General features: G+C 39.9%; 1 pseudogene; it reads left to right on the top strand.

The window, feature by feature from the left end:
- The first annotated feature begins 4,876 nt into the window (after positions 1–4,876).
- On the top strand, positions 4,877–5,353 carry LOC115519098 (annotated as a pseudogene).
- Positions 5,354–11,151: the final 5,798 nt, after the last annotated feature.

Raw genomic sequence — 11,151 nt, 5'->3', positions numbered from 1 at the left:
AGGATTCTGCTTTAATAAAACAGAAACTGGGTTTCTACCTTTCTACTAACAGCTAACAGAGCTGGAAAATCAAAAGGCACTAGGGTAATTATTTTCCTTAAAAAACAAAAGTAAAAGCACTAACTCTGTAACCTCAGAGCAAAAAAAATCTGCTTACTATCAAAAACAAAAGTTCACCCAAAGGTAAATCAGAGTCAACTGCCGGTCTTTTTAGGCAGAAGAAAGAACTAATGCATCAGTCGCTGGCCTTGTAATAGCATAGTGTTTATAAAACGTTTAATGCAGTGTTTCCTTGCCAATTAAAAGCGAGGGTAGGATTTACCTTTCACTTTTAATATCTTTGCCTGACTTTTATACTAGTAACATGAGCCAAAAGGATTAAGGAAACTATTGAATACATATTTCTACAAAACAATCTTAGTGGAAATTATCTTCAGGGTAAAAGGAAACAATACTAGGGCCGTGATAGTCGGGATAGACAGAATTCCCATTAGATATAATTGGTACAACTTGAAATGTATTTGTATTTCCAATGTAAAGGCCCAATTATCTGGCCATCCCAGAGATTCTGTGAGCTGCCTAATGCCCTTTAATAAAGCCCTTTCTGTTCTAACTAGCAAGAGAGGATTCAAACTAAGAAGAATAAGCCAGAGTAACTGGTCAAAGAGTTTGTAGTCAGCATAGCCTCAAAACAAACAAACAAACAAACAAAACACAACAAAACAGGAATCTTTGATTTTCTTCCTGGGTTGGGTTCGAAGGCAGTGAAGATCTCATGATTTTAAAGGACTGGTAGTTCATTTTTACACAGGGCAGAAGATCACCTGTAGTAACCTGGAATGCAGAACCTATCGTTGGCAATACTGCATCATCCCTGCTTCCTCACAAAAAAAGCTTCAAGAAAGAAAATACCAAGCTCGATATTTAAAACTCTTAACTTCAGGCATAATTATCAAATAAAGAGTTTCTATGACTATCCTAAAAAAGAGTCTCCTGTATCTTACAGTTGACTGGCTGAGATCACTAAAAGTCAAACACAGAGTGTGACCTTAAGTTGCACAATTGCAAGGCAGGTTGATTTCACAGCCCTTCTCTTAAGTTAGGGTATCAACTGAGAAAGCATAAGGCCCTAAGAGCTAGCATGGAGTCCAGTGGTACCCCCAAACCTTCAAAAACACTAATCCTCCCTTGCCAGATGAAGTAGTTCTCTCTTCCACTAAGTCTGTTCCTGACTTACTACAGAAGCCCTGACTGTAAATACCTCACCTAATGTAGTTGTTTCTCAAGGGGCGCTAATTCTCCCCATGTCCTCTTCTTTGTTGCTTCTATACCTTAAAGTAGAGATATATTCCAGCATGCCCTTTGAGGCAAATTACAAAGTCAAACCATGAATCTACAATAAGAAAAATGACACTAATTGGTTAATTTCTATTACCAGAAATCTGGAGAATAAGGTGAAAATGAATTCTGAGGATGTTAGAGGGAGAAGAACATAACTTTAGATCTACTCAGGTTATGAATATGGAAACAAATGCCAAAAATGCTGGATCCAATGTACTAGTTCTAGGTCATCCCAGTTGTTTCCAATTGTTTTCTTAGTTGCTTAACTCAAATCTGGACTTGATGGTGGCCTATGCTAAATGAGGCTGAGATACCAGATTATATAATGTAGCAGAAAAAAATACAAAGAGCCAGAGAGACAGAAATAATAAACTAAAAATTATTATATACATTTATCTATCCCAAATTATGTCTCCCAAGAAGGCCCCAGGTCTTTACACAGCACTGATAAATATTTAAATGTTGAGGTCTTTGAAAAGCACTATGAGGGTTGAACCCTGTGAATCAAGATATGTGGGAAAGCCACCTTTGGAATAGGTCCCATTATTTCAATAAAGATTATAGGATCCCAGAGTGGAAGAGACCAAAAGAGTCAATCACAAGAGACAGGAGTGGCTCGCTAATCACAATAAGCAGTAATGGTGGAGTGGACAAGAATTTAATTTGCTTAATAGAGTTTACTCCAAAAGCTATTTTATTAATGAACGGTTACCAATGTCTGTATAAGTCTGACTAAAATGTGCATTTTCATGTATACAAAGTCAAAACATCTACAAGGTGAAAATAGCTATGAGATTAGAACACCAAGATCACTGTGAAGGAATCAATTGTTGTGAATGTGAGAGACAACACAAGTGACTATTTCCCCAAAGAAGAGCAATGTCAAGTTGATTTGCCATGTCTATTGACCCAGAACTGTATTAGGGCTATGTCAAGCACTTTTTTTTTTTTTAAATCATCATTATTATAAATTATTTTTAGAATGATTCTCAGGGGAAAGTTTGAGTCAAGAGTCTCAGGAAAGACCTACAAATACACCCAAATCTTCCTTAAAAAATTGTAGTGCAGGGGCGCCTGGGTGGTGCAGTCGGTTAAGCGTCCGACTTCAGCCAGGTCACGATCTCGCGGTCCGTGAGTTCGAGCCCCGCGTCGGGCTCTGGGCTGATGGCTCAGAGCCTGGAGCCTGTTTCCGATTCTGTGTCTCCCTCTCTCTCTGCCCCTCCCCCATTCATGCTCTGTCTCTCTCTGTCCCAAAAATAAATAAACGTTGAAAAAAAAAATTAAAAAAAAAAAAAAATTGTAGTGCCACTCCTTGGGTCAGAAATTGTCACTCCAGAAGGACCCTGTTGATTTCAGAATTATAGTTGTATACTGTCTCAAAAATAATAAAAAGGAGACTACTTGATGTCGAAATTCATGCGCCACAGGTAAAGCTATACTCAAAGGCAAAATTATACCAATAAATGCCTTAATATATGTTAATATTTAAAAAAGTAGTAAATGTAAGAAATTAAAAATATAACAAAAAATACCAAACTCAAGGAAATAATTTTAGAAATTAAAATTGAAATTTTATCAGAATGCAATAAGAAATAAGAAATATGTAAAACTGTTTCTCTGCAAGTACTTTTTTCTGCAAATATTTTTTTAAATACACAAACCCCCAGCAAGCCCGTTTAATGGGAAAAAAAAGAAAAAACCAAGAATATACAACCTTAAGATAAAAAAGGTGATAACCACAGATATTTTTATTTATCTATGTATTTATTAAGGTTGTTCATTTATTTTAAGAGAGGGAGAAAGAGAATCCCAAGCAGGCTCTACACCACCAGGACAGAGCCCAACACGGGGCTTGAACCCACAAACTGCAAGATCATGACCTGAGCTGAAATCAAGACGCTTAACTGACTGAGCCACCCAGGCGCCCCTTTTTATTTATTTTTGATTGTGATAAAATTCCAGATTTTTTAAGTGATTTAAAAATCATAAAAAATATATATGCAAATCTATGGAAATTGTTTCAGACACATTTCAAGGGTTACTTCAGATTCTTAAGAATGTACCCATCTCCTGGACTCCTCAACCACACAGCTGCCACTGCTTTGGTCGCCAACACTTCATCTGCAGATACCCCTGACCTTCTCGTTCTCTCCTGGGCCAGGCTCTGGAAACATGCCCCCCCCCACACACACACCTTCCCATCATGACAGAAACCACAGCAGTGCAGGTCCCCTCAGCACCACTCAATGAGTTCCATATAAGCTCTGACTCCTCCTACCACGCTGGACTCCAATGAGGGCTTTGAAACACTGTCATTCCACAGAAATGGGACCCAGCTTCCACAGCAAAGAGGCCGGGTGTTGCAGTCTGGAAGGCCAGGGAGTAAACTCCCAACAGGGCAAACACTGACCAATGAGAGAAAGGAGATGGGAGCTCACTCGCACATAAATCCACCTCTCTTCCTCTCTCCAACAGACTATTACAACATGTTTTCCATACAACCTGTCTGGAGATGCCCTTCACCCTTGAGGAAGCTCTGGAAAGTTTCGTAATGCACCAACTTGCCTTTGCTTCCCATCCTTCCCTGGCTCCCTTTTCCCTCTTTTTCACTGTCCTGGGATTGCATCTCCCCATAAAACATCAGCACTAAAGCCTTGCTTCAGCCTCTGTGTTCTAGGAATCCCAAGCTAAGACAGTGATAAGTGTGAAAACTTAGAGAAATGCTGATTTTTCACCAAAATAAAAAAATACTATATTTGACCAAATAGTAGATAAAAAGTTCAAAGACATTAATAATCACAGACCGCATTGGATAGCAAAGGTCCTGTTTCTAGAAAAACACTAGACCTAGACAATACAACAACCAAATTACACCTAACTTTTAAGGTGCAAATAATTCCTAATTTATCTATTCTCAACCAAATGCATTATTTTATGCATTATCATGTTCTTATTAACATAATATAATAAATATAATTCAGAAAAAGAAATTTCAGGGGCGCCTGGGTGGCTCAGTTGGTTAAGTGTCCAACTTCGCTCAGGTCATGATCTCACAGTTTGTGGGTTTGAGCCCTGCATCGGGCTCTATGCAGACAGCTTGGAGCCTGGAGCCTACTTCAGATTCTGTGTCTCCCTCTCTCTGCCCCTCACCTGCTCACACTCTGTCTCTCTCAAAAATAAATAAACATTAAAAAAAAATTTTTTTAAAGAAAAAGAAATTTCATTTATAAATAAGGATAAAAACATTTTTTAATGACATCAAATAAATTCTGGCAGTGCATTAAAAGAACAATTCATCATAACCAATTTTTAAATCACTAGCAGGTCATGTCAATGTCAACATGCATGAGGGAATTCAATAATTTTCCCAATGTAACACAAAACTCTCCAAGATCTCTCCCTCCATCTCTCTCTCTCTCTCTCTCTCTCTCACACACACACACACACACACACACACACACCACGTACACACAGAAGCACACTGTGACCATATGAATAAAACATATCAAAGATACATCCAGGCCCTTTCACAAAGATGGCTTGGAAGGTGAAAAAGGAAGCCCCTGCCCCTCCCAAAGCCGAAGCCAAAGCAAAGGCTCCGAAGGCCAAGAAAGTGGTGCTGAAAGGCATCCACAGTCATAAAAAAAAGAAGATCCACAAATCACCTACATTGCAACAGCCCAAGATACTGTGTCTCTGAAGGCAGCCCAAGTATCCTGGAAAGAGATCCCTGAGGAGAAACAAGGTTGACCACTACGCCATCATCAAGTTCCCCCTGACTGCTGAGTCAGCCATGAAGAAAATAGAAGACAACAACACACTTGTGTTGATTGTGGATGTCAAGGCCAACAAGCACCAGATCAAACAGGATGTGAAGAAGCTCTATGACATTGACATGGCCAAGGTCAACACTCTGATCAGGCCTCACTCTGAAGGAGAAAAGAAGGCATATGTTCAACTGGCTCCCAACTATGACGCTTTGGATGTTGCCAACAAAATTGGGATCATCTAAACTGAGTCCCACTGGCTAAATCCAAATTTTCTCACCAAAAAGAAAAAAAAAAAAAGATACATCCAGTTTACTCCCAGAATCCTTTCTAGCTTTCTTTGTGCTTTTTCCCATTCCTCATCCCAACAGGAGTAGAATTAGCATTTGAGGAAAGACCATTCTGCTCTGTGTAAACCTGACTCAGGCATTGTAAGATATTTATCATTTCTGACCCTGGGTATTAAATTTCACAGCACTCCTAAATCACTGACAACTGCAAGCCCTTATATGTTTCCAAGTGTCTGTGAGGATAATCCATCCCTCATTAAGAAACACTGGGAAGAATTCCAGAGAGCTACCCCTGCACCAGTATCCCAGCAACTACTAGGAACTCTCACCTCCTCCTCAGATGACCTATTACCAGTTTTTTTCTGCCCCTCCATTCTAATCCACCCTCTTCAGAAACTAAAGAGGACACCATCATCTTAGTTCTGTTGGCCTTTCTATCTGAGTATGCTAGAACATCAGGCCCAGAAAATGCAATACGCACCCCCATATAAAATGCAGAAGAGAGCAGCAATATCCATGCGGTTTTCTATCGTGCGGTTTTGTCAATTTATATGGGCATTGAGAAAACAGAGTTCCTGGGGCACCTGGGTAGCTCAGTCAGTTAAGTGTCCAACTCTGGATTTTGGCTCAGGTCATGATCTCATGGTTCACGGGATCGAACCCACTGACAGTGTGGAGCCAGCTTGGGATTATTTCTCTCTCTCTTTCTCTCTCAAAAATAAACAAACATTAAAAAGAAGGAGGAGGAGGAGAAACAGAGTTTCCACAGAATCAAAAATGGCAATCTACCAGGATTCATTAGGTCAAAATATTTGCCACTCACTGGAGTTCTTCTCCACTGATTCTCGGTATACAAATGCTCATGGCACTGGCTCTAAAGACAGAAGGCTGTAAATCCAAACTCCACAATGCCTTTATTCTATCTGCCCTTGGGCAATTTATTAATCCCTCTGACCTTAGTTTTCTGCATCTATAAAATGAAGGAAAGTTATCACAACAACCCTGCGAGGTAGATAGTGAGATGTTTCTAAGATGCTCAGCGTAGTGGTTGCTATGTACTAAGGGCTCAATAAGTGTTAGCTCTTTTATTATCTCCTCTAAACACCAAGCTAGCATATACTTCCATTAAGCAGGTTTCCATATTTATTATTAATTCTAACAAGCTAATGCATTTTAAATGTTCCCTTTGCATATTTTAAGGAGCTTCAGTTTTACATCAGTGTGAAAAGAAACATAAAACTTACTCTTGAAAAAAAAAAAAAGAATTACTACTGGGGTGCCTGGGCTCAGCCAGTTAAGCAATCTGACTCTTGATCTCAGCTCAGGTCATAATCTTGCAGTTCGTGAGTTCAAGGCCTGCATCGGGCTCTGCGCTGATGGTGCACAGCCTGCTTGGGATTCTGTCTCTCCTTCTCTCTGCCCCTCCCGTGTGTGTGCTATTTCTCTCTCCCTCTCTCTCGCTCTCTCTCCCTCCCTTCATCCCTCCCTCAAAATAAATAAACAAACATTAAAAATTAAAAAAAAAAAAGAGTTACTGCTAACTGCCTATCTCCTCAAAAAACTCTGAGTACTGATGGCAGAAAACGGATCATCACAATGAATCCAATGCCATCACACCGCAGACACTGAATAGCTACTGAGTAAATGTGGAAGGAATGAAAAACCTTCATGGTCATCTAATGCCTTAGAAGGACACTCCTTAATATTTTAAATGGATTACTTCTAACAGTCACTACTACTCTAAAAGTAGGCATGGTCAGCAGCTGACTAGGTATACCATGACAGCAAAGACACATCCTATACACAGAGGTTGGTGAGAAAAAGTAGAAAAAAAAACAAAAAACAGAAAAAGCTATAGAACACACTAACATCCATGTAAATTAACAATAGTTACATGTCAGTTGTCAAAACTCACTGAAGAGTATCCTCAAAAGTCAATCGCTTCTCTGCTTGTAAATTTTAACTAAGACAACTATAAACAAATATGAAAATCTAATTAATAACATGCATGCTGAAGTTTTAGAAGTAAAGGGCACCGATGTCTGCAATTGACTTTGAAATGCATCTAGAAATTAAGATTAAGGATGTATGGATACAGGGATGAAAAATGAATGAATATATGATGAGGTAAATATACCAAGATGTTATTGGCAAAATCTAGATGGTGTTCACTGCACAATTCTTCCAACTCTTCTGTATTTTGACAGTTTTTCACAATAAAATGTTTGCGGGGGGGGGGGCGGGGAGGGTATGTATGCAAAACCATGGTTATTTTCTTTTTATTATTTTTTTTAACGTTTATTTATTTTTGAGACAGAGAGAGACAGAGCATGAACGGGGGAGGGTCAGAGAGAGGGAGACGCAGAATCTGAAATAGGCCTCAGGCTCCGAGCTGTCAGCACAGAGCCCAACGCGGGGCTCGAACTCACAGACCGCAAGATCATGACCTGAGCTGAAGTCGGCCGCTTAACTGACTGAGCCACCCAGGTGCCCCGGTTATTTTCTAAGTATACGGCCAGAAACAGGATATATACTGAACACATCGAATAAGTGCCTGGCACACAGTAAGCACTATTATCAGAGGGGGTGCTCATGGATGAGAGGAGGAAAATGTGAATAAAATGTGGAGGTAAAAGAATAAACGAAAAATAGCAAAGAGAAGTCAGAGTATATATGGCTACCCTCCCATCTGTGCAGATAATTAAACTTCATTAATGTACTCTTTCAGATCATTAGCATTTTTACCTAGAATTGAAAAAAAAGCTTATTTTTCAAAACATGGTTAATATTTCTTGCCAAATATGGTTAATATTTTCTCTGTTTATGCAAGTTTTTGCTGAGTCTTCCATATGTTTTTTTCTTCTAATTTTGTTTTGACTCCAACTTGTCTTTCACCATGTTTTCCATGATTCTTAGCCCTGCCGCTGGCCTCAGTCCTTTGCAGGAAAGCAGTGTGCAACCTCCTCGTGTGAAAGGATTTCAATATAAAATGGAAACAAGGATAGAAAAGGAGAATCTCAAGCACGTGTCCTCAGGAAAACAAACTCAATGACCAAGAGACTAGTTTCCCATAAATGCTTAATTTACAGCAAACCGAAACTTATCGCTCAATCAATGAACAGCCACCAAGAACCTATCCCCATCCTCAAGCCAATGGACTTGCCGTTTAGACTCCTGCTAACCTAACGCTTCTCTGCACTTGTGGCCCATAAACATGGCCTGCCCCAAAACCCTCAGGACGCGCCTTGAGCTTGCTATAGTTAGTGCCCCAAATTGCAATTCCTCTGCTATCCCCCAAATAAACTCACTTCCTGGTAAGTCAAGGCACCTTATTGCCTCCCTTTACCTCTTTGTGTAGGTTGACACTCACTTTAGGAGCTTCTTCTCATCATTGTTAACTTCAGGAATGCCAAGAAGAGACCTATACTCAGGTGTATGGCAGACAGTGAGGCAGCCTGTCTTAGTGAGGACATCAGCAGGTGGGCTGGGAGTTCTGATACCACCTTCAGTGAGTGAGTGATCTCAGGCAGGTTACTTAGTCTGAACTTTGTTTTTCTTATCAAAAACTTGGAATAATAACACCTATTTCACAGAGCTGTGATAAGAACAAATAAGACAATGAGGCTATAAATATCCTATGTACGTGCTTAGAAATTATCCCTGGGCTTGCTTTCATTCTCTACAAAATTTTAATTTTCTCCATGTTCTCCTGGATACTTTCTTTCATGTATATATGGATGTCATTAAAGCAGTTCCTGAGAAAGTTTTAGAACCTCACAATTGTCACAGTCTCATACATAGGGATTCTGTCTATATGCTGCCCCTTAAAGTAGCTCATAATTGTTTAGTATAGTATCTTTAATCTTCTCAAGTTACTTCATTGTATCAATTCTCTCTTTAGAATGAAGCATGTCTAAAAGCTCTAATTCTTAACATGTGCTCTTGGAAATCGGCATTTGATTAGGACCAGAGAAAATGAGTTATAGAACACGTGACAAGGTTTCATACGTTCTTGATCAATATAGTCTGTCATTAATATTTTTCTTTGTTCTTTAGAACAGCAATTTCCAGTGAGGGTTGCACATAATCCAGGGAATAAACCAAACTGATTCATGGAACAAAAAACACGGAAAATGCTATTTATATTTTTTGCCTCATTCTTTGGAATTTCGATTTTTGTGTATTGTACTAGAATATGAATTCATCAAAAAAGTTTAGAGGTGCCTGGGTAGCTCAGTCAGCTGGGTGTCTGACTCTAGGTTTCAGCTCAGGTCATGATCCCAGGGTCATGGGATCAAGACCCATGTTGGGCTCCACGGTATGCATGGAGCCTGCTTAAAGATTCTCTCCCTCTCCCTCTGCCTCTCTGCCCCAGCTCACACTAAGATTCAAAAAAAATTTTTTTTTAATTTAGGAGCTACTGTATTGAACTTAGAGTGTATTAGGAAGTCCCAATTCCTTTTTGCTCCTTGATTTATAAAATGAAGTTATCACAATAACAACTTACAAGGTATGGTACGCCTGGGTGGCTCAGTCATTTGAGCGTCCAGCTTCAGCTCAGGTCATAATCTCGTGGTTCGTGAGTTGGAGCCGGCCTCGAGCTCCTTGCTGACAGCTCAGAGCCTGGAGCCTGCTTCCAATTCTGTGTCTCCGCCTCTCTCTGCCCCTCCCCCACTCATGCTCTTTCTCTGTCTCTCAAAAATGAATAAACATTAAAAAATAAAAAAAAAAAATTTAAAAAACTTACAGGGCCAAAAGAATTTCAAATACAGAAAATAACCATTCCATTCATTGGGTACTAAGTGTTTTACGGGACTGAAGTCATGATTTTCTTGACAAATAATACTGGCCAGTATTCTCTATCAAGTTCTTCGTAAGAGAATAGTGATAAGACAAATTAGAGCTTCTAACCCACAAGTCAAAGAAATGTTTCTGAAACTCTGGACTATACCACTGTGGGGTTCTTGGTGGGGGGAACACTCCTCTTGGAGATAAGCAGAATCACCTGACTAAAAGGTCTAAGGTCAGTAAGAAATAGCAGGGTTAAACCTTCAGCCCTCATCCTCTCATTCCCTAATCTGTTGTTACAATTTATGCTACTGCTGCGTCTTTCTGAGTATCTGAAAACCCCATTATAGCTTGAGGGCAACGTGGCATAGAGTTAATGTGGGGGGGGGAGGGGGGGTGGGCAGGGGCAAGACTAGAAGAGCTTCAGAAGCTTGAGTTTCAGTCCTGCTTCCACTGCTTACTGAATGAGTGACCTGAGAGAATTCTCTTAATCTCTCCAAACTTTGATTTCCTCATCCTATAAAGAGGACACAGTAATAATCCCTGTCGTGCCTACCTCAAAGGGCTGTCAAGATGCAACGCTATAAAGTACATCAACGTAACTCACAAACTGTAAAGAATTGACAAAAGTCAGACATTGTTTTTATGCACTTCCATTCAGCCGTTGCCTCGGGCAGGCAGGGAGCCAGTCCTGGCTATTTCCTATCTATACAGTAGAAGTTGCTGATACTCGACCTCAGCAAATTTAGACACCATTTAATGTGGAAGCGATAGACTGTCGCTTCACTAGCCGCTACTTGCAAAACAGTGAATCCCTATTCAAATTTGGCTTAAGATTCATCCAAGCATAGAGTTAAAGAAAGATGCTAAGGGAAAGCAGTAAGCCTTTACCCATCTGGAGCTGTGGAAGGCAAACATTGTATGCCCTGAAACTGGAAGGAAGAGAGAGATGAAAAACATTCAGT

This window comes from Lynx canadensis, chromosome B4 (genome assembly GCF_007474595.2).
Source record: "Lynx canadensis isolate LIC74 chromosome B4, mLynCan4.pri.v2, whole genome shotgun sequence".
Taxonomy (NCBI): domain Eukaryota; kingdom Metazoa; phylum Chordata; class Mammalia; order Carnivora; family Felidae; genus Lynx; species Lynx canadensis.
The sequence above is the reverse complement of the archived record's forward strand: the minus strand, read 5'-3'. Positions and strand labels throughout refer to the sequence as shown.